The sequence below is a fragment of the Giraffa tippelskirchi genome, chromosome 3, assembly GCF_054371585.1.
Source record: "Giraffa tippelskirchi isolate mGirTip1 chromosome 3, T2T-mGirTip1v1.2.pri, whole genome shotgun sequence".
Lineage (NCBI taxonomy): Eukaryota > Metazoa > Chordata > Mammalia > Artiodactyla > Giraffidae > Giraffa > Giraffa tippelskirchi.
Genome location: NC_137277.1, coordinates 8695111 through 8719180, shown reverse-complemented (window position 1 = coordinate 8719180; position 24070 = coordinate 8695111). Strand labels below are relative to the sequence as shown.

At 56.9% G+C, this 24070-nt stretch overlaps 1 protein-coding gene and 1 long non-coding RNA gene across 5 annotated transcripts in view; both read right to left on the bottom strand.

Annotated features, from left to right (window-relative positions):
• The window catches only part of SEPTIN9 (septin 9), a 179338-nt gene that overhangs the window by 48746 nt on the left and 106522 nt on the right, over positions 1-24070 (bottom strand). The window lies entirely within an intron of this gene.
• On the bottom strand, positions 8716-11840 carry LOC145540661 (uncharacterized). The gene is made up of 2 exons (XR_014078463.1): positions 10273-11840; positions 8716-9339 (listed from the first exon to the last, which is right to left on the bottom strand). It is a non-coding gene; the product is annotated as an uncharacterized LOC145540661 (long non-coding RNA).

Below are 24070 nucleotides of genomic sequence, written 5' to 3'. Positions count from 1 at the left end.
AAGGGGTTCACTGGAATTCAAAGAGAATGAAAAGGAAAGAGATGGCGTGTGTACAGACTGGCGCTGAGCCTGGCACCCAGGCAGACGCTCCATAGCGCTGCCCCCCTGCCTCTTCTCGGGCATGGGAGCGGGGAAGACAGCCCACAGACGGGCAGCATCTGCCAGCTCCCCAGCAGAAGCACAGAGAAGAATCAGCAGAAACTGTTGATGGATGGGAAGAATTTGGATCACTGATGAGTTTCATGTATCTGTGCTTTTAAAACCTTAATGGTGGATCCAAAAGATCTTCTGAGAAATTTCACTTTTGAAAGCACATTAAAAAAAAAAAAAAGAATAAATCCTGCAAACATAATATTCAGTGAAGGAAGCCAAAAATGAAAATACACTACATGGTAACATGGTAATGACTCAATGGAGATGAATTTGAGCAAACTCTGGGAGACTGTGGACAGAAGAGCCTGGCAGGTTGCAGTCCTTGGGGTTGCAGAGTTGGATGCAACTTAGCGACTGAACAACAACAGTTCAGACACAGTTCAAAACCAGGCAAAACCCTCACTGCTGATGCAACATTTCTGTTCCCTGATTATGGTGGTGACTGCATGAACCTATGTATGTGATAAGTCTCATCTCAAAGAACCATATGACCCCAAAAGGGACATTTCACCTATAAAACTGGTGAAAGCTGACTCAACTCTGTAGCTGAGTTAACATCCTTGTACCCCTGTCAGATTCCTGGTTTTGATACATACTATGATAGGTCATTAGGGGAGAAGCTGGTAAGGGTACACTGGCACTCTCTACTATGACTTTTGTGATCTCTGGCGAGTCAAAGATTATTTAAAAAAAAAATTAAGTACATTCAAAGGAGCTCCCTTCTAGTTGCTAAAGGAGATGTTGCCTATTCATGAACTGTATAACAAAACCAATTTAGTCTTTCACACACCAAAAAAGGTATATTGAAAATGTGAAATGCCACACACGACGTACCAGTTAGAAATGGGAACTGGATGATTTCACGACGTGTCTGTTCATTCCTTCATCTCCTGTACACACGTGGAGCATGCAGGCACCCTGTCAGGTATGGGGATGGGGCTGAGCCTCACAGACAGAGGCCCTGCCCGCCCAGGTCCTGGCCTCAGGACAAAGCTAAGGGATCTGGCACCATGTAGCAAGGGCCAGCAAACATGCCACTGAGGCTGTTCTTAGAGAAACCTAGAAGGGGTCCCACCCCTGTGGAAAAGCAGACCTTCTAGGCCAAGGGACTGGCAGGCAATGGGGCTGACAGCAAGCCTCGGGTGAGCCTCAGGGAAGCCGTTCGGGATGCCACGAGAGGTGTGAGCTGCAGAGGGGCAAGTGATGAGGGTGGCAGACTATCACTTCGTGTCATCCGGACTGTGTCTCCAGACCCCAGGATAGAATGATCACAGCAGTCAGGAGGTAGAGATTTGCTCACTTGGTCCCTACGCAGCTCAGAAGATGACATTTCACTGCCAGAGGCAGGAGCCTAACTCTTGCGAGCTGCTGGCTCTAGGTGCTGATGGGGGAAAGTGCAGTTTGTGATCTGACCCACCAAGGTCTCTGAGAGCCCTGGGCAGGCTGGCAGGCTGGCGGCACCTGCAGAGGCGGTCTCCACCTAAGGCAGGGCTCCTGGCACTTCCCTACCTCGTCTCAGGCCATAGTCCCCAAGCTGCTCCTCCACTCCCCAGAGCCCACCTCCCACCCCAAACACACACAGCCAATCTGCTTTGCTCCCTGGCAGTCCACACCCACTAGTCTTCCACCCACCACCACCACCAGGCAGGCCCTAGCCATTCAAGCTCACTTCTCTGGGCCTCAGCTTCCTTCCTCATTGCAAACTAAGCTGATGAACCCAGAGTCTCTTTCAGCTACAGAATTCTAAGTCTACGGGGGGCGGGGAAGTCACAAAAAGGAAACAGGAACATCGGCCCACAGCCTTGCCTTCACTTGTGAAAGTGGGAAAGAGTTTAGCAACTGATTTCTTTCCTGCCTTGCCTGGGGGTGGGGAGTGTCCCCTGGACTCCAGGGCTGGGAGCGTCTAGGGGAGCCCAGAACCCCCAGGGTTCAGGATACAGATGGAATTTCTCCTGAATTCTTCCAGAAGAGGACCACCACTTCCTGTCTTTGCTTCCTGTTGCTGCCGTAACAAATCACACAGCAAGGGAACTCAGAACAGCGCAGGTCGTCCTCACAGTTCTGGAGCCAGAAGTCCAACACAAAGTTGCTGAGCTAAAACCAAAGGCTGGTGCCCTCCAAAGGCTCCGGGGGAGAATCCCTTGGACCGCTTGTCCCAGCTTTCAGAGGCCACTTCATTCCTGGGCTCCTGGCCTCCCCACACACCCCCACCCCCCGGCATCTTTACAGCCAGCGTGGCGGGTGGAATCTCCCCACATCCCATCACTGATGCTGACTCGCCTGCCTCCTTCCCCCACTTCTAAGGACCCTCGTGATTACACTGGCTTTGTGTGGATTATCCAGGATCATCCCTCTAGATTATCCAGGATAATCTCGCTACTTCAGGGCCAGCTGATCAGCAACCTTGATTCCCCTTTGCCTTGTGGGCTGACGTAGTCACACGTTCTGGGGATTAGGACACGGCTGTCTTTGGGAGTCATCTTTCTGCCGACCCGACTAACCCAGGTTCTGGAGGGACACAGAGGGTGGGATCGCAGGCCCAGGAGACTGTCTGCTTGGGTTCACATCCTGGTCCCACCACTTAGTAGCTGAGGTAATCAGTTATCTGCATCTGTAAAATGGGATAATGTGTCCCCAACCCCTGGGTGCCAGTCTATGGCCTGCTAGGAACTGGGCAGCACAGCAGGAGGTGAGTGGTGGGTGAAACCCAAACCATCCCCCAACCGCTGAGACTATGGGGAGATTGTCTTCCATGAAACTGGTTCGTGGTGCCAAAAAGGTTGGGGATGGCTGCCTAAAAGGGACCGGGGCGGGGGGGGTGAGGGGTGGTGGAGGGGTAACAGAAGGCCCTCCCCAGAAATTCCATCCTCAGCTCTTGAAAAGTGATTCTTCCAGGAAACACTGGGGCTCATCTGGGCTCTCCCAGCACCGCACCAGGCCGCCCCAGAAGGGTGACAGGCCAGGGCCACAGAGACGGTGCAGCCTGCTCGTCCATGGCCTCCTCCCTCACCAGAGCAGAGGAGGCCAGTGCAGTCGGCCACCCCTCCCCACCCCTGGCCAGCTCCCAGGGTGCCAAGCTCCTCCCACCTCACTGCGGGAGCCTCCCGCGAGCACAGAAAGCCCCCTTTCCTCGCGAGGAAGAGCTGCCACATGAAGGCAGTCTTGCGTGCAGAGAGACGAATTTAGGATCCCCGAGCCCAGGTCACTCCAGCTTCGTGGCAGAGAGGTCCCAGGGGTTTGGGGTGAAGCATGTGTGTGAGAGGTCAGTGTTCTGCCCCCCGGGAACCAGGCCACTAGTTCCTGACACCCCAAACCACAGTCCTCACTTCTCTCTCAGGCGTCTTGCTTTCCAAACACTTCAGCATCAGGCATCTAAATCACAGTATGACAGCAGCTGCCACACGGGGAGGCACAGAGAGGGAATACCGGGCCGTGTGGCCTTGGGGAAGTCACTCTGCCTCTCGTTTCTCCTCCAGAAACTGCGGGATCAGGGTCAAGCGAATCCTAAGTGGACACCCCGCCTTCTGCATCCACAGCGAACAGCTCACCAACCCCAGACAAAGCTTCTGGAACCCAGTGCCATCCCCGGCCTGAGAAACACTCGGGGACATTCTTTATGCCGTGTCCCACACAGTGGCCCCTGGCCTTTCCCCCAGTGCCCTCCCAACGCCAGGACAGGGGTGCACGGCGGCCTTCAGGGGCTCCCCAGGACCCAGCCTGGCTGCCAGGAAGTGGCTTTTGCCCACGCCCGGCCCAGACTCCATGGAGAGAGGCCAGTGCAGCCAAACAGGAGGCCGTAGGTGGCAGGGGCCAAAGGGGCCAAACCATTCTCTCCCGGCAGGGCAGGGGCGGCGGAAGGGAAGCGGAGGGAAGCAGGCACGCATGTGACTCCAGCCTGCGGTTCTCAGGGGAAGGGCGAGCCCCAAGCAAAGGGAAGCAGGGCCCACCGCCCCCCCCACCCCCGCCGGGGCTCAGCTGTGGGGGAAGGGAAGGGACTCTGGCCTCATACCCCCACCCTCTGGCTCCCACCCAGGGCCTCCTCGCCTCCTGGAGGACCCTGCCCCCCTCCTATCTCAGGGGAGAAAGTGAGGCTCTGTGTGTTGCCAGATTTCTGTAATGAATCCCACATTCATTCCGTCCTCTGTGCTTATTGGAAAGCCTCCCTCTGCCTTCTGGGTTCGCTCTAAACAGCTGGTCTGCAGAAGTCAGTGGAACTGAATGTGCAGGAGGTGACTCTGCAGAGGAACGCGCTCCCTTCGTGTCCCGCCCACCCCTTCCTCTGAAGAGGAGGCCGCTAGTTCCTGCCCTTTCCCTGGGAAAGCTGGGGAGGGAGCCAGGAACGCGGGGTCCACTGTTAACTCTTTCACTTCCTGCTGGCATCCATCCTTCCGGCGAGGATGGACTCCACAGCTTCCTGAGCATGGACAGCAGAGGCCCTCGCCCTTCCCCGAGCCCCACCCCCACCCCCAGCCCAGGCAAGAAAGCACACAAGGTCAAGGCCCAGGGAACACATGCTCTGCTGGGAAAAGGCTTTTCTGCACCAGTTCCCAGCTCTCTCCTTGAAGGAGGTCCAAGGGGCACGGATTTTGCAGGTGGAAGCAGGGAAGCTCAGAGAGGTCAGCATCTCATGATTACACAAAAGCAGGGCTCAGACACCCACAGCGCTGCTTGCAAATTTGTGCTGCTTGCATAAACGCAAGAGGTGAGGAGCTGGGAGACGCAAAGGCACCCACAGAACAGTAATGGTTCATTAGCCCAGAGGCGTCCTATCTCCCCCAGCCGCCCCATCCTGGGCTGTGCAGACCAGCCACCCCTGGCACTTCCAGCCCCACCCCAAGGATGGGTGGGCCATTCCGCCTCCAAACAGGCACCAGCTCAAGGAAAGACGTCAGTACCAAGGCCTGGGAGACGTGACTCCACCTCTGCCACTAACCTGCTGTGTGACCCTGGCTGAGTCACCAGCCCTCTCTGAGCCTCTCGGAGACAAGAGAGAGCGAAACCAGAAATCGGAGGAGGTTTAGGGGCTCTGGAGTCAGGCTTCCTGAATCCAAACCTTCTAGTTGTGTGGCCTTGGGCAGGTTGTTTAACCTGTCTGCTCCCTGAGTTCCTCATCTGTGAAATGGGGATAGTGACAGAATCGAATTCACAGGTCTGTCAGAAGGACTAAACGGGGTAAAGAGCCCTGGGACCATGCAGGCTCCCCAGGAAGCCCTGGTGGCTGGGGATGCCACTACCACTGATGTCACGGTCATCAGGGATCCTGTCTGGCCCCGGCAGCCTGAGGCCTGGGAGAATGGAGGGGGAGCATCCTTGGTCCTCTGCTGCCTTCCTGTCCTCCGGTCCCTCTGCTGACGGTGGCCACAGCTGGAGTCTAGCCGTGGTTCCCAGTGACCCAGCACCCTCCTGAATCAGCAGTCACTGAGGTTCCAAGTCCAGATGTGAGAGGATCAAACCATCCCTCCTCGTCTTGATCAAACCCACGCCTTATATGGCCTTCTCCCATGAAAGAGCGAAATGCGTGGGGTGAGGGGAGGCATGGAGACACCCAGAGAGGCCTCCGACTTGAGGCTGCGGCAGTAACCCAGGACGCAAGGAGCTGCCTGCAGCCGGGGAGGGTCTCCTGGCAGGCGGAGGGGGCCCTGCCACCCAGGCCCGCCACACCGCTCCCTTTAGTGGCGTGTCCCCTGCCCTCTTCTGCCCCACGCTCAGGGATGCTCCCTACAGCCCTGCTGGGAGGACACAGAGAATGTGGCCCCAGTGCGTGAAGGACGCCAGGGCCCAGCCACATGGCCAACGGGTAACAGGGCCGGGGCCCAGAGCCTGAGCTGGCCCTGCCCCCATTCTGAGCGGCTCTGTTCTAGGGAAGCTTCTATAGAAAGCGGGGCCGAAGAGGAACAGCCCGCATCGAGGGGGATGGGCCCCCTGCCTCTCCCATGAGCACAGGGAGCCCGGCCTGCAAACACCAAGTCAAGGGCCCCTCACCAAGTGGGAGAAGTGAGAGAAGGGCTGCAGCTTGGTATTTCTCCTATAACACACACATGCACGCACACACATGCACAATCTGCTTTTAAACCCAGCAGATGAGGGCTCTGTGCTGGGGAACCCCCACCCCGCTGGTCGGGGAGGCCCCACACCAGCTCGCTCTGGCCGTACTCAGAGCAGGGGGCGGAAGGCACTAATTGGTACCAGACGGCAGCCCAGCCGGGGTGGAGAGGAGGGAGGGGGTGGGGAAGGAAGCTCACAGGCGCACGAAGGGGCCCGCAAAAGCCGGGCAGGGGCTGGGAAAGAGCAGGGCTGCCCGCCCGGCCACCCTGCAGGAAACGGGGTGCAGAGGGACAGCCCACCCATTTCCTCCTCCAGCGTTTCAATAGCTACGGGTCATCCCTGGGACAGCTGGATTCCGATCAGAGGTCAGGCTGCAGCCCGCGTCAACCCTCACCTCCCCAGAAGGCCAGGCAGTCGGTGCCATGGGCACAGCACCACCTCCGGTGTGAACGGCCGCCCCCGTTTCAGCTTGGGGAGGGGCGGGCAGAGCGCTCGGCTCATTGGCTCGAGGTGGCTGTCGCACGTCTGGTCAGAAAGGACTGGCCATGTGGCCACCATCTCTCCTCGGACTCCAGCTGAGTCAAGGGGCCCCCTCGTCCCCCCCTGCTCCCTCTGCTGAGGGAGGGTGGTCAAAGTGGACCCCCAGGCTGCCCCACCTTGCCCAGCTGAGCCTAGTTTGGTTCAGGGCTTCATTCTCCTCCCTGCGCTGCTGCGAAACACCATGTACTACAGGACAGGAACCCCCCAGTTTGGGGGGGGGGTCAGCTGATAGCAGGGGGCTGAAGGAGGGCGAGCACCTCCCAGGGGCTTGAGGAAAAGGTTTCCTGGCTCATGGACGAGGCCCACAGGAAGGGGGCTCCCCTCCCTCTGAATGCTGCTGTGTCAGCAAATGCTGCAGCATCTGTGACCCTGGGGACAGCTGAAACAAAGCCACACTGAGGACGGCTGAACCCAGGGCCTTCCACGGCAGCCTTGAGCTGCCCGGGCTCCAGACTTCTCCCTGTGTGCAGCAGCAAATCCTCCGTGGAGCTCAGGCCATTCTGAGCCGTGGTTTCTACTGCTCGCCTGCGGGCTAAGTCGCTTTAGTCGTGTCCGACTCTTCGCGACTCTATGGATGTAGCCTGCCAGGCTCCTCTGTCCATGGGGCTTCTCCAGGCATGAATACTGGAGTGGGTTGCCATGCCCTCCCCCAGGGGATCTTCCCAACCCAGGGATATCAAATCTGCATCTCCAGCGGCTCTTGCACTGCAGGCAGATTCTTTACCGCGGTGCCACCAGGGAAGCCCCGGGTTTTCTACCACTCGAAGCCAAAGCCTCCTGTCAGAGCATCTGAGAGCACAGCGGGCCAGAGCAGGCAGGGAGGGAAGGCCCTGGACAGCAGAACAAGAGCTGACCAGACTCCTGCAGACGGCCGTCCAGACACACCCCCTCCGGCCCCCACTGCTCCCCACTCAAGCCGAGAAGGACAGGAGGTTCTGGGACACGGGACTTCGAGGGAACTGGCATCCCTCCTAAGAACGGTTGACTGCTCTGGGCCATGGCTCCAAAGTCAGTAACTGTTCCTGCAGCCGCTGAGTCCCCCCTTTGATGGCTGTCAGAAACAGCATGCCCCCCACAGTCCTCAGTGTCCTGGGATCCAAGGATATTCTCAGAATGGCCACTACAAGCAAAGTTCACGCTGAGTGAGGTCCTCACAACAGCCCCATCCGGGCCTCCCTCTGGCGCTCGCCCATTAGCAGATTTGGGAAGTCGCGCAGAGGAGTTAGGCAACTTGCCCCAGGCCACACAGCAAGAAGCGATAGGGCTGGCTGTCTCCCTGCTAGCTTTCCAGTGGCCCCTGTGAGGAGGGGGTGATGGGGCAGCCTGGCGGGCCAGTCTCCAAGGTCCTCACACTCCTCTCGGAAACCCCGGGGGTCTGGGAGCAGGGCGTCATCCTCGGCTCCAGTCCTGGCACAGAGGCCTCAACAGGTGAACGAATGAATGAACAAGGGAATGAGAGCCTGGCCACAGAGGAGGGCCTCAGGGACGAGGAGAGAACACAGTGAAAGCACCACGTCCCATGATGGCAGTGGTGACGCCAGGCCGCCCTGGGCCCTTTGCATGGATGAGCAAGCTTGTTTCTCACACGGGCCTCTCTATGACCCCATTCTACAGAGGGGAACAAAGTACCTCAGCCAAGTTCATGCTGCCAGGAAGGGCCGTGGCCCAGGGTCGGGGTCCGGGCACTGTGACCATGCTCTCACTCACACCATCTCAGAGATAACCCCACGGAATAATACGAGATGTGTCCAAGGGCCCTCCCTGCCCACCACCCCTAGCCGGGATCTACCCTCTGCTGAAGCTCTCCAGCCACTTTCCAAGTTCCACCAGCCATGAGATGGTTCTCTAACTGCCTATCCCCTCCTAGAGCAAATTATCCTGATCGCCTTCCGAGGCTCGGCTCAAGTCACGAGTGGGGAAAATCTCCTGGGGTAGGGGGTCACCCTTGTCAGTGGCAGGGAGGTGTCAGATCCCAGCTTTGTTTTTTTAATTCTTTGTGTTAAGTACATGTGTAGAGAAAAGACTGGAAGGAAACACCGAAATGTGAACAGCGCTGATTTCTACAGAACGCAATTACCATTGATCATCTTCTTCGTAGCTTTCTAAGTAAATTATTTTTGTCGTAAGTAGGCATAATTTTTAAAATTGCAGTAAGATGTCTTTCAGCCAGGAAGATAGATGCTTCTTAGCCCATCAGCTCTCCTAACACCTGCCCACTGCCTCAACTGGCCAGGTGGATGAAGCATTCCAAGAAGCTGTCAGCCAGGCACTGGGCAGGGGTCTTCCCCAGGTGGCTCTGGGGGCCAGGACCCTTGTCGTCCACGTGCAGAGCTGGGTCTTGGCTCCACCGGCTTTGCCATGAGGCCTCTTCCCACTGGGCTGCAGGGAGGACGTGGGTTCAACAGGAGTTTGTGTCAACAGAGCTCTGCTTCGTCCACATCCTGGAAGGCCCCCTGCTCCACCCGGCGTGACGATCCCAGGGAAAATGTTAGCAGGGTGTGATGGGAGAGACTTCCCCGGACCAGATGTGTAAAAACTCCTCTGTGCCCAGTTGTCTTGGGGGACTTGAGGCCTCCACTGCCACCTACTGACCAGCCGAGGCTCAGAGAGGAAGCCAGGGGTGGAGTGCCCCGTGAGACCACAGCTGAGGGGACAGTGGGCACCACAGGGGCAGGGAGGGGAGCTGAGAGCCTGAGGCACTGGAAGGGCAGCCTCCTCCCTAGGCCAGCTCTTGTCTCCAAAAAAAGTCGTGTCCCTCTTTCTCCGGCCACAGAAAGGGGCAGTGCCAAGAGCTGTACACAAAATTCCCAGGTGAGAAAGCCAGGCTCTGCCTGGGCCGTGCACCCCACGGTCAATCCCCCAAGAGCAGACTCCCCGGGTCCGCTGATGCCACAAGGAAGAAGATATGGGGCACCGACAGAACCTGGAAGCGCCCACGCTCAAGCCCGCTCCCTGGGAAAAGGTTTGACCACTGAGAGTGGTGGGCAGGGGGTGGTGGTCACAGTTCTGCAGCAGGAGAGAAAGCAGGCAAAGAGAGCTCTCGTCCACGGTCCCCTAGTGACCCTCACAGCTCCAGGCTGGTCTGGGACCACCCCTGATGGGCCAGCCCCCTGTGAGGCACGTACAAGCCGCGAGCCTCCGTGGGAAAGAGGGCAGGCTGCTCGGCCCTCCTTCAGGCCCTCTATTCGCACATTCAGACCCTCTATTCGCCCTGCACAGGGCGGTCAGGTGCAGAGAGACGCCTGGGCAGGTGGCATGACGTCTCAGCCTCACTCTCTCCTGCAGAATGAGAAGACGAATGGTATTCACATCACGGATGAACCCGGCTCACAGGTGAGCGGTCCTGGCACCACCAGCCGCCCACACATCACCCACAATTCCAGGCGTGAATGCCAAAACGGCAGCACAGAGTGGGTATCAGAAGCCTGCCCCCCAGTCTGCCCTTGCGTGCTATGTGGGAATCGCACCCCCTTCCCCTCTCCGGACTTGAGTCTCCATCAGCTCTCAGGGTCTCTGCCTGGCTTCCAAACTTACTGCTCAGAACGTCAGCTTGAAAGCAAACCTTGACGATGCCTCCCTCACCAGATCCATCCCTAGCCTTTTATTCCTCCAATCCTTCCTCCTCCAGGAAGGAGACCATCCCCAGACGGGCCACTCCTTTCTGATCACAGAAAACTGGAATGCAGCTTCCGGCCTTCCTGGCCCCTTCAGGAGGACAGACATCACCTGGGCGCCCAATGTCTAGAGCTGCCCATCCACACCAAGAAGCCCTGGCCTTCTCTGAGGTCCCCTCTGGTTCTCTGACCACCCCCACTGCTCAATCCTCCTGCAGCCCCTCGAGCAACAGACCAACTGCAGCCCAGGCTTCCAGTAACTTCCTATCGCACAGTCTACACCAATGCCAGCCCAGTGCTCCGCTAAGGCGGCTGCAGGAGCCAGCGGGCAGCCCCGGCAGGAGGCCTGTGGGTGCCAGCAGCAGCAGCAAAGACAGTGAGGCTTTTTCCCCACACACGTGCCCACTGGCCTGGCCTGGCTGGGCCCCGGGTGGTCACAGCTAACAGCCACCAACCCCCACACTCAGCCTTGGGAAGCAGGTGCCTGGAGCAGGAGACCTGCCTGACACCCCCGTGAAACGTGGCTGATGCTGTCAGTAGAAGCAGCACTAGTATTTATTATACACTGACTAAATGCCCAGGGCCGCGCCATGTCCATCCCTTACATTATCCCATTAAATCCTCACGTTTGTTCCTCATCTACAATGAGATGAATTCGGAATAGTTAAACAGCCAGTCTGGAAGAGTAAGTGATGGAACCAGAATCTGAACTCGGCCCGGCTCCAGCCTCCCTCCGTTTGCTTTCCTTGAGACTACCAGGGGCCGCAGGCTAAAGTCGGTGCTTCTTAAATATTCATGAACTGCTGAACACTCCCCAGCTAGGAAGCACTCCCTCCCTCCACTGACACCCCGCCCTCACCCCCAGGCTTCCAGCATTTTCCCTTCCAGCACTGCCATCTGCACCCCAGGCTCTTGCTCTGTGACCGGGGTCAGTGCCCTAACCTCTCTGGGCTGCCTCTTGAAAAAGAGGACACAGCCACACCAGACTACTTCAAAAGGTCACTGGGGGAGCCCAGCTTTCTCTGAACACAGTGTGTTCCCCACCAGCCCCACCTAGGGGGATAGAGACCCTTAGTTCCTCTTTTCCTAGATAAGAAAGCTGAAAGGTTCTGGAAGGCGCCCAAAGTCACCCAGTTTGCAAGTGGGTGCACAGAGCTCAGAGCCCACACTCTTGTTTGTTGGTGGACCAGCCTGCTGCAGTCAGGGTATCAGCTGAACCTGCTGGGCCACCTTGCCTATGCTCAGCAGGGGGGCCAGTCCTCATACCTCGCCTCCTCACCAGGGTCCCCCTGGGGCCCCGAAAAGGTCCTGAGGTCAGAGGTCCTGCTTGAATCCCGGTGCCAGCTGTACGGGCCAGTGACTCAGCCTCTCTGGGCCTCCTGAGTGGCTGTGAGAGCTACGGGAGACATACGGGGAGGGCTGAGCCCCGCGGCCGCACCCTGGAAAGTCTGGACACGTGGCAGCTGCGGGGTAGGGATGGCAGTGATCAGATGGGTCAAACCAAAAAGGCAGCTGAGCCCAGGGAGAGAGGCCAATGAAACAAACGGAGCTGACAGGGACTCTCTGACATGTCAAGTAGGGAGGCAAACAGCAACCCAGACAGGGCCCGGAGTGGCAAGGCCCTGGGTGCCGTCCAGGGGCCCCTCTCCCCACCCCCACCCACCTGGTCTCCTCATAGTCTACAAGTGGGAATCCCTCGGGGCACCCACGGTCCCCCCTTCACCCAAGGTGGACACTGCCAAACAGCAGGTTTTCCTCCTGGTCTCAGCATCCTTCTCAACACAGTGCCGCAGGCAGCCACAACCAGGGACTGCAGCCAGCCCTGCACTTGAGACGCATCCACCGAGCTTGGCCGAGACCCAGAGCTGGGCCGGCTGGGGGAGTAGGAAGCCCAGTCCTCCTCTTCCCTCCAGGGGCTTCAGGAACGCACCCTGCCCTTTCGGTTCCTGGGGTTCGACCCTCACTCAGCCTCCCAGAGCCTTGGGCAGGACCGGCTTTGGGGCCACTCCTGTTCTTGCCCTGCTGTTCCACCGTCCACCCACGCTGGGTTAGTTCCTCAGAAACACCGCCACTCATCACCCCTGAGGAGCCTCAGCTGGTTGGTTTGAGGGCTGCCTCTCATCTGACCGGGCTCCAGGCCCACCCCACACTGAGCTGCACCCACGGGCGTCCTTCCAACCTCCAGCCTTTGCTCAGCCAGGAGCTCAGCCTCCCTGGGGACTCCGGCTCACAGTACTTCTCTCTCTGCCTCCTACTTGTGTCAGCCACCAGCAAGCCACATACCAGCGGCCATCGCTGCTCAAGGCTGTCTGCTGAGTTATGACAATGCCCCTCTACCCTCTATCTTAATTTGGCACCAGAAGAACTTGTCACTTTACAAGGCTCACCAGATGCCACTTCTTCCAGAAAGTCTTCCCTGATTGTTCCAGCTGGACAGAACCCACCCTTAGAGTCCTCTCACACTAAGTGCTCAACAGGCATGACCTGGGCACCGCCAACATGCCAGGGCCTGGGGACATAGCCAGCTTCCCCTGACCTCATGGAGCTTATACTCCATGTGAACGAATCAGTGCTAAGAGTCTAGCGATTGCACATAAGCAGGCATACAAGCAGTTAAGCAGGGACCTAGGAAAAGATCTGGGGAATGACATCCCAGGAAGGAACAGGCTTGCAGGGGACAAACCTCTGTGTCCCCAGGAGCAGCCAGGCCAGGGGGCTGCAGACTCAGGAGCAGGGAGTAGGCACCCTCTGGGAGGTTTAAGCTGAGGAGCGGTTTGAACCAATTCTCCATTCAGAAAATCGCGGGGACTGCCAGATCCACTGTGTCCAGCCACTGCACACCTCCAGGGGGCGCCCTTCACAAACATTACAGGTGTGGGTGCTTCTGGGGAAGGTGGGAGGGCTTTGTGGGCCACTGTGGGGAGCAAACTGCAGGGAGAAATTCGGGGGGGACCATCTGTCCAGGAAAGGCCTGGGGCTGGAGCAGGGAGGGACAAGGAGTATGCAGATTTGGGTCTGTTTTGGAGGGGGCTGTGCCTGGCGGATGAGTCCCAGATTTCTGAGGCCCAGGCAATGCAATGGGCGGATAGGGTGCTGTTTCCCCGATCAGGAGGCCTGGGGTGCCGACTCAGGAGGAAATGGCTGGGCTGGGAGGGGTGGAAGGCACCCAGGGCAGCTCAGGGAGGGCTGGGGCTGAGGAGGTGACTGGGGGCCTCCCCTCCCTCCCCAGAACCTTGGCTCACCCGGATATGGGGCTCTCTGCCACGCCCACCCGGGTGATCACAGACCTTAACTTCTCAGAGGGAACAGCTCCCATCGCATCACACCTCATACCTTAGGACACACAGGCCTGGAGGCCAGCAGAGCTGGGCGAACCCTACAATTTCCAGCTCCAAGCTAGACAGAGGGCTGGGCTCCATGCACAGACCCTGAGCATGGTGCGTACGTCTGCTGGCCGGGAGGACCAGTGGATGGCCGGGTAACTGGCAGACCGTGTGCAGAGCTGGGGAGGTAGGTGGCTTGCCGGCCTACGGACGTCCAGTGTGCAGAGTGGACGCTCTGCCTGCAGTGACTTCTTCCTCTATTCCCGGGAAGTGTGACCCCAACCCCACCCCCGCTGGGGCTGTTCCTGGCGCCCTGCCCTCCCCCTCCCAGAGCAGCGCTGACCCGCACCACGTGAGCCGGGCCTGGGAAGATGGACCCAGCTGTGGGAGGTCGTGCCGCCTGAGGACTGAGTGTGCAGGAGGACCCAGCTGCACAGGAAGCCGGGCCACAGGCCTCCAGAAGCCTCTGGGTTTTACAGGCCAGATTCCCAGGGTCTGTTACTGTGAGGCCCTCTCCTGTGGCCGGGAAGCCCTTGACCCACACCTGCGGGCTCCATAGATCCAGGAGATGGGATGTGGCTCTGTCCCTGGGGTGGCCACCCACCCGGAGAGCGACTCTGCCTACAGTCACCACCTCTCCTGGTCCCGTTTCAGCCGTGGGGACACTGTCCTGGAATTGCCTGCACAAAGAAGGGGCCTCAGTCGAGGTGGCTGACCAGAGGCTACCAGAGTGGCACAGAAACCACACACCTAGTTCCAAACCAGCCCCGGCTCTGAAGACAAACAGCCCCCACGTTCAAATCCAAAGCTGCATCAGCTGCTTCCAGCTGTGTGGCCAGGGGCAAGTTACTTAGCCTCTCTGTGCCTTGGTACCTTCTTTACAAATCATAACAGTAACTGTTTCTAAGGCTGCTGGGCAGATACATCCCATGAAGCACATAAAGTTGCCTCCAGGCCGGCACTGGAGCGTGTAAGTACGCAGTGAGCGGTCACTGTGATTAATGAAATATTAATAAAGGCTAGGAAGGGAATGACAGCCTCCCCACTGTGTCCCTAAAATGGAAACAAATCTGCACAGCTCTCAAGAGCCGCAGAGCTTGAGCCAAGGGCAGGCTCCCAGGCCTCGCTTCCAGCCCGGTCGGGCGATTCCCCTGCAAATGCAGGCTCCTGGTTGCAAGCTGGGCCTGGGGCAGGACGCCACCTCCGGATGATCTCATAGCTGGCACCTGCCTCCCAAGCACATGGCTGGACTTTCCAGATCTTTCCTCCCCTCTCTCTGACCTTCCCCAACTCTCTCACCCCCACACACTTTCTTAGTCACTCTCTCCTTTCATTCCTGTTCAAAAACAAAGAACAGAAGCCAAATGTGACAGCTGGCTCCCTGGAAAAGCTTCCCTGTAGCATGACCGGGTGGCAGTTACGCAGTGGGGGACGTGGTGCTGGGAGGGGTCCTCACTGCAGAGCCTCAGTCTCGGGGTGGAAGGGCACAGTGGGGAGTCACCAGGACCCCGCCTCCCCCTCATTAAGACCTGGCCTGAGGCCATGTGGCTAAAGCCTCCTGGACAGACTGAGCGCATGCATGCACGCACGCGCGCACACACACATGGCCATATGGTCACAAACACTGCATCAAGTCCACCATCTTTGGGAGTGGGGTGAGGGTTGACCTGGTGGGTTCCCAAGCAATCTGTACACAAAACTTTCAGGGGGACTGAAGTTTCTCATCTTCTACCTACAGCATGGCCAGGAGGCAGATGTGACCTCAGAGCCCACAGGTCCCCCCGGTGCCCGCCGTGGAGCTGAGCCCTGATCAGCGTCCCAGTGGGAGGAGGGAAAAGCCCTAGAAGGCCCAGGGGAGGGGTCAGAGCTGGGTTAGTAACTTTCTTTGCAGAGTTGCTGCCCCCATGCCTCCCACACTGACCGTGGTCCCTAAAGGCTGGGTTTGGACTCAGGAAGCTGCATTCAGATTCAGAGGTAACCACCTTGCTTTGGAAACACAGATCTGGAGAGTAAAACTCAGACCCAACAGGTAGTAAGAGTGCCCTCTGCCACAGAGTCTCGGCCCATGGGTATCAGGGTCCCCAGGTCCATGAAGCCAGGAGGCTCGCTTCCTGGGACCAGCCCCAAGCAATCCTGGGGAAGGGAGGGCTGCAGGGGTACGCAGGGGTTGGGGAGATGGCTTTCCAGGGTCCTCTGGCTCCCCTAGGCCTCTGCTTTCTCTCTGGTTGCTCCCACCTTGAGCTCCTAGGCAGAAATCTTGGGGCCTGCTCCCTGAGGCTCAGACAAGAAATGAGGGGAAGTGGAGACAGAAGCACCCCTCCTGGTCCCCTGGGCCGTGCTGATGGGCTGACCTCCCAGAAAGCCATGCTGTGGCCGCTACTGTCCTGGCCGCCCTGCCCAGCCCTGAGGCAGTGTTGACAAGAGTGAAGATGCTGTGTTTCTCACTGCTTCTCCACTTGACTCTCTGAGGTCCTGAGAGCTCCACCCACAGTGTCCAGCAAGAAGGGACATTACCCTGGGTTGTCCACAGTAATGGCCATCAAGACCCGAGCCAACCCCTGGGAATAAGACTCGTCCACTTCCTTCCTGGGCTCTAGTGCAGTTAGAAGTCCCCAGGGAGAGACGCCCGCGTTCACACTCCCTCCTCCACCCATCTCAGCGCCTTGCTCAGCCCAAGCAGGCGGAACCACTCCAAGCTCCAGAAAGATCAATGGCCCTGGAGAGCCTGTAGAGGCCCTGCTGTATACAAAGACAGCTGCTCTGAGACCCACGGGGACCCCCAGAGCCAGGGAGCAAACCCAGCAGGCAGGGACTATAGTCTTCCCCCTCTTCCAGGGCCCACCAGGAGACTACAACCGGGGGTCTCACGTCAGCCCCTCTCCAACCAAGGAGGCACACCACTCCTGCTCCCCTCCTCTCCTTCCCCCAGCCCAGCCCAAACATCTCCTGTTGGCTCTTCAGCAGCACTCAAGCTGGTCAGACAGGGAGGAGGAAGAGGAGGGAAGATGAGGAAGGCAGGGCTGGGCGGAGCTGGGCTGGGCTGGGCTGGGCTGGGCTGGGCTGGGCTGATGCCACAGCAGGCTCCCTGCAGCTGTGATCAGCGGGGAGAAACGAGACTTCCAATCTGTTCCCGCTTTTCCTGACAAATTATTCCAAACTCCAGGACAGGTAGGGGGCTAGAGGAAGTGGGGGAGTCCCAGAGTCCCTCATTTCTTCTAACTGGAGTTTTCTTTCACTCCATCATCTCGTGCTGCCTTCTGAAAGAAGGAGGCCAGAGGAGGGTCCCAGTCTAGCTCTTTCACATCCCAGCCCAAGCTCCAGGGCAGGGACCCTGCTTCATGGGTCAGTCCTGATCCCCAACCCTGGGGTGACCAGGGCTGGCAGAGAGCCTCGCCCAAGGTTCACATCCAGATTATTAACAACTCTGGGGACTTAGGCAAGTGGCCGGAGCTCCCTGTGCCTTGGTTTCCTAATCTGGAGCAACGGGGCACTCGGATGCTAGCGTTATCTTGCTGGAGTGGTTAGGGAAGGGAAGTCGCTCAGTCGTGTCCGACTCTTTGCGACCCCGTGGACTGTAGCCTACCAGGCTCCTCCGTCCATGGGATTCTCCAGGCAAGAATACTGGAGTGGTTTGCCATTTCCTTCTCCAGGGGATCTTCCCGACCCAGGGATCGAACCCAGGTCTCCTGCATTGGAGGCAGACGCGTTAACCTCTGAGTCACCAGGGAAGTCCTCTGGAGTGGTTAGGCTGATCGTTATTAGCAACTGCTCTGTCTGCTTCCCTGGCTGAGATCAGGATTTCCCTAACTGTCGCCACGGGGATCCAGACCTGGACAGACCTGGACAGTCTTTTCGTGTCAAGCCCCGTCCGGAAGGTGCCTGTGCCAGCTGGCCTGCCGCAGGGGGAGGAGAAAGCCAAGGGAGGAGCCGAGTGTGCATGAGGAAGAACAGGCGACAGGGAGGACCCACCCAGGGCCCCACCACCCACACAAGAGGAAGGTGGCTCAGAACAGTCCCCACCAAGCCTCACTGGCACACTGGACCTTCTGGGTCCTATAACAGAATCACCCACCCCTGGAGCCAGAAGTCTTGCTGGCTTGAAGGCCCAGGTGGGGCCGGTACAGAAGGAGCTGCTCAGGCATCATGGGGACAGGCACCAAGGCCTGGGGACCCACACCAGCCACAGAGCACAAACACCTGCCCCGAACAAGCATGCATAATAAGCAAGGATGTGGGCAGAGGCAAACTTGCTGCTAAATTCAATATCAAGAATTGCTGCTTCCAATTCATTGACCGAGGCTTTCTCAGCTGAACAGAAAGTCCATTGATAGAGCCATTAAGTAAATCACCTGCCTCCCTAAAAGCTGGGATGGGGGTTCAAGGTCTGCCCGACTCCTGTACCAGCTCTTCCACACAGCAGCCCTGCAGCCTGCCCGCCGCCTGTCACGCTCCCTAGAGACACAGGAGTGGCCAGGTCCCCCCCAACCCGCCACAGAAAGAAGTGGGGACGTGCCTACCCACTCACCCTCCTCCATCGCAGCCTCCCAGCCCTGCCCCACACCGGAAAACCAGGGCCCCCAAGTCCTGGGGCGCCAGTCTGAACTTACCTGGTGGGAGGTGGGAGGTGGGAAGTGGGGGTGCCTGAAACCCAGGTGGGCGGTGGAAGGCCGTGGCTGCAGGGCTGTGTTTCGGGAGGTTGCCCCAACCCTCTGTAACTCGAGCCCTGGGTGCCTCGCCCATCAGGCACTAGATAGGCATTACTCAGCAGGTAAATAAATGGGCAGGGAGCCACAGACCTCAGGAAAGCCGGCCTCAGGCCAGAACTAAGGAGCGAGGCTCAGCCTGGGGGTGAAAACAGAGCCCCCTTCTGGGCTGGGCTACTAGACTGTGCAGAGAAGCAGACTCCGAGGGAGCACGCAGCGGTTATGTCATGACTCAGGCATGCCCTGGGGTCACCGGTGGCAGTGATGACCATGGGTGTTACCCCCTGCCCCTGCCCCAACTGGGCTCCTCGGCCCCATGCAGAGGAGAGAGAGGACACATGGAGTTGTGCCCGAGGCTGCGTCTGCAAGGGGACCTGCCCGGGGAGGGGGCCAGAGCTCCGCTGTTCACACAGCAGCCTCCTTGCCCACCTCGGGGGGTCTCCCAGGGTCTCTCAGGCATGCAGTCTGGGCGGGGCCACAGAGGAAGTGGGCCTGGAGACACTCAGGAGAGCAGACTTTCTTGGGCTGGACTTCGTAGCCCAGGGACCAGGAGACTGGGGGTGGGGGGCGGGGAGCTCAGAGGCAGGCAGGCAGCTCCCTGGGACATGACAGCCAGCCCTCCCCACCTCTGAGCTGTGGACACCACAGTTAACAATTTCCAGCTCCTCCTCGAAGTCGGTCCCACAGCCCCGCATGGAAGGCAGGACCCACAGGGCTCAGATGAAGGGCAGGGCTCCCGCCAGTGCCTGGCCATGCAGAGGCCATCTGGAACTGAACCTGCTGCTCTGCCGGCTCGGGGAGCCCCCAGGAGGAGGGAGCTTTGGGGGGAGCATCTGAAAACCTCACTGGGACGGGCAGGAAAGGAGGAGGCCCTGTTGCATCCTCAGGGTCTCAGAGGGTAGAACAAGCAAAGCGGGAGGCCAGGGGGGCATCCGAAGCCTGCCAGGGCTGCCTTCCCGCCATCAGAGGCCCGGGACCCACGAGAGGCTGCCCTGCAGCGGGACTCCCAGTGGGGCAGGGCTGCTCCGTCACCGCTCGTGTCCACACCGGGGCGAGGCCACCCGCTGCGGACAAGAGATCACGAAGGTGCCACAGGGGCGGCCCGACCTGAGAGTTGGGGGCTCCAACATGGGTGATCTCAGGTGCCACCTCCCCCAGCAGGAAACAGAGGACCAAAGAGCAGCCCCTACCCACCGGGTCCCACAGGTGAGAGTTCACCTGAGCGCCCACCTGGTGTCTCGTGACACAGGACAAACACAGCTGGCTAAACCACAGCGGTCACAGGGGACTATCTTCTTCAACCTTCTTGGCCAACACCTGAAGCCCCCTGCAGGAGGCGCTCTGCTGGGGCGGGGGATCACCCCAAACCCACCAGGAAGGCTGGTTCCTGGAACCCCAAGATTTGGGGCTGAGGAACATTCAGATACTTGGAGTTAGGGAATAAAGCATGGAGGTATATCCAAGAAAACCCCCAAAGGAAAAAGAATATACACACATATGTATGTGTTACTTTTAAGACAGTAACATTTGTGAATAACACTAATGGCTTCTGTATAATTAATTTCCATTTGACATCCCCTGTCAGGTCTGAAGTCATCAGGAGTTCCCTAACAGTTTCAATTAGTAACCCACAGCTCAGTGTGGCTCCATGGGAAATTCTATATACACTAGGATACACTGTTTCCATAGCTGACTCCACATCAAGGTTCAGCCCCTTTCTGATTTCATGACTTGGACTCTCTTCCTGCCGCCTCTGTCCCAGAGCACAGGGATCTTGGGGGAAACTGATCTGTCTGTTGGAATCACTGCCCCACCGCAGGGCCCAGTTCCGAGAGCCCACCTGGGCCCTCCCGTCTCCTCTCTGTCCTGCAGCCGTGTCCTCAGCCCCAGACTCGCCTCCTCCTCGCTCCTCAAGGCTCAAGCAGCCTCTATTTACCTTCTGCAAATCATCAAGGGCCTTTCCCCCATCACCCCCCAACCCAGAGCGTGGCTGCTAGGACTGCACCAGGGACACAGAAGGCAGTAATAACCACAACTAGCGTTTATTAATAAGCACTTCCTGTGTGCCAAGCTCAAAAATAACAATAATTTAAAAAATAAAAACAGCAGCCCTCAGAGCATAGTCACGACGCTCCCGACCCTCACATCCATCCTCCCTACGGGATTGTTCCGTAGGTGGGGAAACTGAGGCACAGAGAGGAGACCAGCCCGAGGCCACGACTACTGAAGCCTGCATACCCTAGGCTCACACCAACGAGCCCCGGTGCCACAACTACTAAAGCCCACGGGCACTGAGCCTGTGCTCCACAAGAGAAGCCCCCGAGATGAGAAGCCCGCGCTCCGCGACTACAGAGTAGCCCCCACTCGCCCATGAAGAAACAAAGACCCAGTGTAACCATAAATAAATAAATGAGAATAGATTGATATTTATTCATCTAGGATTTTCTTGCATGACTGTGATTCTGAAAAACACTGCATGAAAATACTATTCTTCTTGATTCCTAAGCTTTTTTGGTGCCCCCTCCCCCATAAATTCTGTGGCCCCGGGTGAGTGCCTCACTTGCCCCAACCTCCACCCTGCTCTTTCTGCTTTCACCCACCAACCTCCAGGTCTCCACACCCATGACCTCCTACCCAGGACCACCCTGGTTATAGTCACAGCCTCCTGGTGCCACGAGTCATTCCAGAGCACCCTCGCCTGCATCACTGGCCTCTTTAGCCCTCACCACGGCTAATGTGCATTATGTCACTGTTTGCTTTGTTTATCCTCTGCTTCCTCCCATGAGCACATCACCCCAGGAGGGGGACAGGATTTTTATCTGTATGTACAGCATCCTTACATTCCTCAGTGCTGCAAAAAATGCCTGGCACATGTCATCTCTCAGCCTTTCTCGAATAAACAAACACTCCTGGCATGATAATCTCTAGGAAATCCGACCAGGCCCTGGCGAAACACTTCTGATGGATTGGCCCCAAAACACAGCATCCAGCCCCGTCTCTGAGCTGGCTGCCCTCCTTCAGCCCACCATCTAAGCCAGCATGACCCAACCTCTGGGTCCTGACGCTTTACTGGGTCCTGAAAACTATTAGGTGGGTCATGACCAGCCATTTTTTTTAATGTTTAAAAATAACACATTCATAATAAGCAAAAGGTAGAAACAACCCAAATTTCCCTCAACTGACAGATGAACACAGTGTGCTCGGGCCATAAATGGAATATTACTCAGCTAGGAAAAGGGATGCAGCTATAGCCTGGATGCTGATCCAGGAACTTTGCAACACTCTGCAAAGAGAAGGAAGCCAGTCACAGAAGACCACAGATCGTATGATCCCATCTCTAAGAAATGTTCAAATCTGCAGACAGAAAGGTGGTCACTGATTAGGCCTGGGAAAAACAGGGCGGGGAAGAGGAGGTAACAGCTTGATGGTACAGAGATTCTTTTTGTGGTGATGAAAACGGCCTAAAATTGGATGTGGCAATGGTTGCACAATCCCGTAAATAACTAAAAGCCATTGGATTGTACGCTTTAAATGGAAGAACTGAATGGTATGTGAACTGGATCTCAATAGAGCTGTTTTTAGAAAATAAGTAAAGCTCCCCCATCCAACCCATGAAGGACAGCAAGCATTGGGGTGCAGCAGGCGCAACCCTGAAAAATTACTCCATGGAAATACTGTTTCATTTGTATACATACCACACACACATATCTACACACACGTGTGTCCTGGTCTGTGGTGTAAAACGTATACTTCTTACTGGGGGCTATAGTCCAAAATAAGTTTGAAAGCCACTCTCCGGGCAACATCAAACTCAGGATTCCAGCATGCCAATGGCCCTTCACCTGCCTGGACTGCTCTGTCCCCTTCAAGACCAAGGTTCCCTAACCCCCTACTGTTGCCTTCAAGAGTCTCTGCTGGCAGGGTTGGGGGCTTCCTGCTCAGGGTGCCACAAGCCTCTGGACTCGTCCTTCTCGGAACACACGTCACGCTGCTCCGTCCATGTGTTTCAGGGGGAGTGTCCCCAGGTCGTGGGCCATGTCCTGGGCACCTATGCACGTTCTCCTCTGCAGACAACGCCAGGCCTAGGGCAGCAGCTCAGGGGCACAGACTGATGGTGGCAATTACAGGGGCCTGACCCCAGTACCCCCTCTCCATGTTACTGCCCCTGAACAATCTGAGGGGATTTTTTTTTTAATTTCTCGTTTATTTATTTATTTATGGCTGCACCGTCTTTGTTGCTGCGGCAAGGCGGGGAGGCTACTCTCTAGTTGTGGCGCATGGGCTTCTCACTGCGGAGGCGTCTCTTGTTGCAGAGCGTGGGCTCCAGGGTGCACGGGCTGCAGTAGTTGCGGCTCCCGGGCCCCAGAGCACAGGCTCCGTAGTTGTGGCGCGCAGGCTTAGTTGTTCCTCGGCACGTGGGGTCTTCCCAGATCAGGGATCGAACCTGCATCTCTTGCATTGGCAGGTGGATTCTTTACCACTGAGCCACCAAGGAAGCCCCTAAGGGATTTTACACAGCTTAAAGAATGACTTTCTAGAAAGAAAAAAAAAAGATACAAAATAGGAGAAGAAAACCCCCCCATACTCAAACGAACCTATGGAAAAAAAGACTTTTTAAAAGACAAGTCTCCCACAAAAGTATCTGGCTCAGAGGGTTTCACTGGTGAATTCTTTAAAAGTTTTAACACGGAGATGATTTTGTAGCTGCTTAAAATGTTCCAGAACACAGAGGGAGGGGGAAAGAAATGCATCCAAATTATTTTTGCTAAGCTAGCACGACACTGACACCAAAACTGATAAAAATAGCAGGCGCACACATGCCCGGCCTCTGTAGACCAAGCTCACACGTGTATTATCTGTACAAAAATTGTGTATCCCTACCTCGCAGCTCAAACCCAAATAAATTCCAATGGATTAATGATTTCAGTACATAAAAATGAAACCATAAAAGTACCAGAAGAAAACCTGAGTGAATTTTTTCCCTATGATTTGAGAATGCAGGCAGCCTCTAAGCAGGACATAAACCCTTGCAAGAGAAAAGAAAAACAAAAAACTTGACAACCTAAGAGTTCAAAAATCTCTGTTTAGGAAAGCACACTAGAATTAAAAGTCAACAACTGGGAAAAACATGGGTAACAGCTACAACAAAGGTGTACAGGAACTCTTTAAAAGAAAAGTCAACAAGAAAAGGACTAACCACCCAAATGGGAAAAAAATAAACCAAGGACAGGAACAAGCAGTTCACAGGGAACCGTGGGCCCTTGACCTGTAAAGAGAGGAAAAGCTACCACGCCCCTCACGTAATAAGAGATGCATAGAATAAAACACCCCTCAGATAGCCTTCAGCCTCTCCACCCACGGTAAGGGGTCTATAGTACCGCTCTACAGTCACCATGAAAAACTGATGTAGCTTCATTAGATGCCAACGTGGCAACAAGGATCAACATTCTCAATACACACATTCTTTGGTGCAGAAATTCCACTCTTAGAGGTCTATCCAAAAGTCACATGCGCATACGTATAAGCATGAGAATGTTCATAAAGCCTCGCTGATCACAGATGAAGCCGGACAAGAAGGGCAGGACTGCGTAAAGGGCCGAGGACATAGCTATTAAGAGGAATGCACCAAACCCACATCATTAAATGGGAAAAATACACACGTGCAAAATCCAGAAGGACACAGAGCACGCCC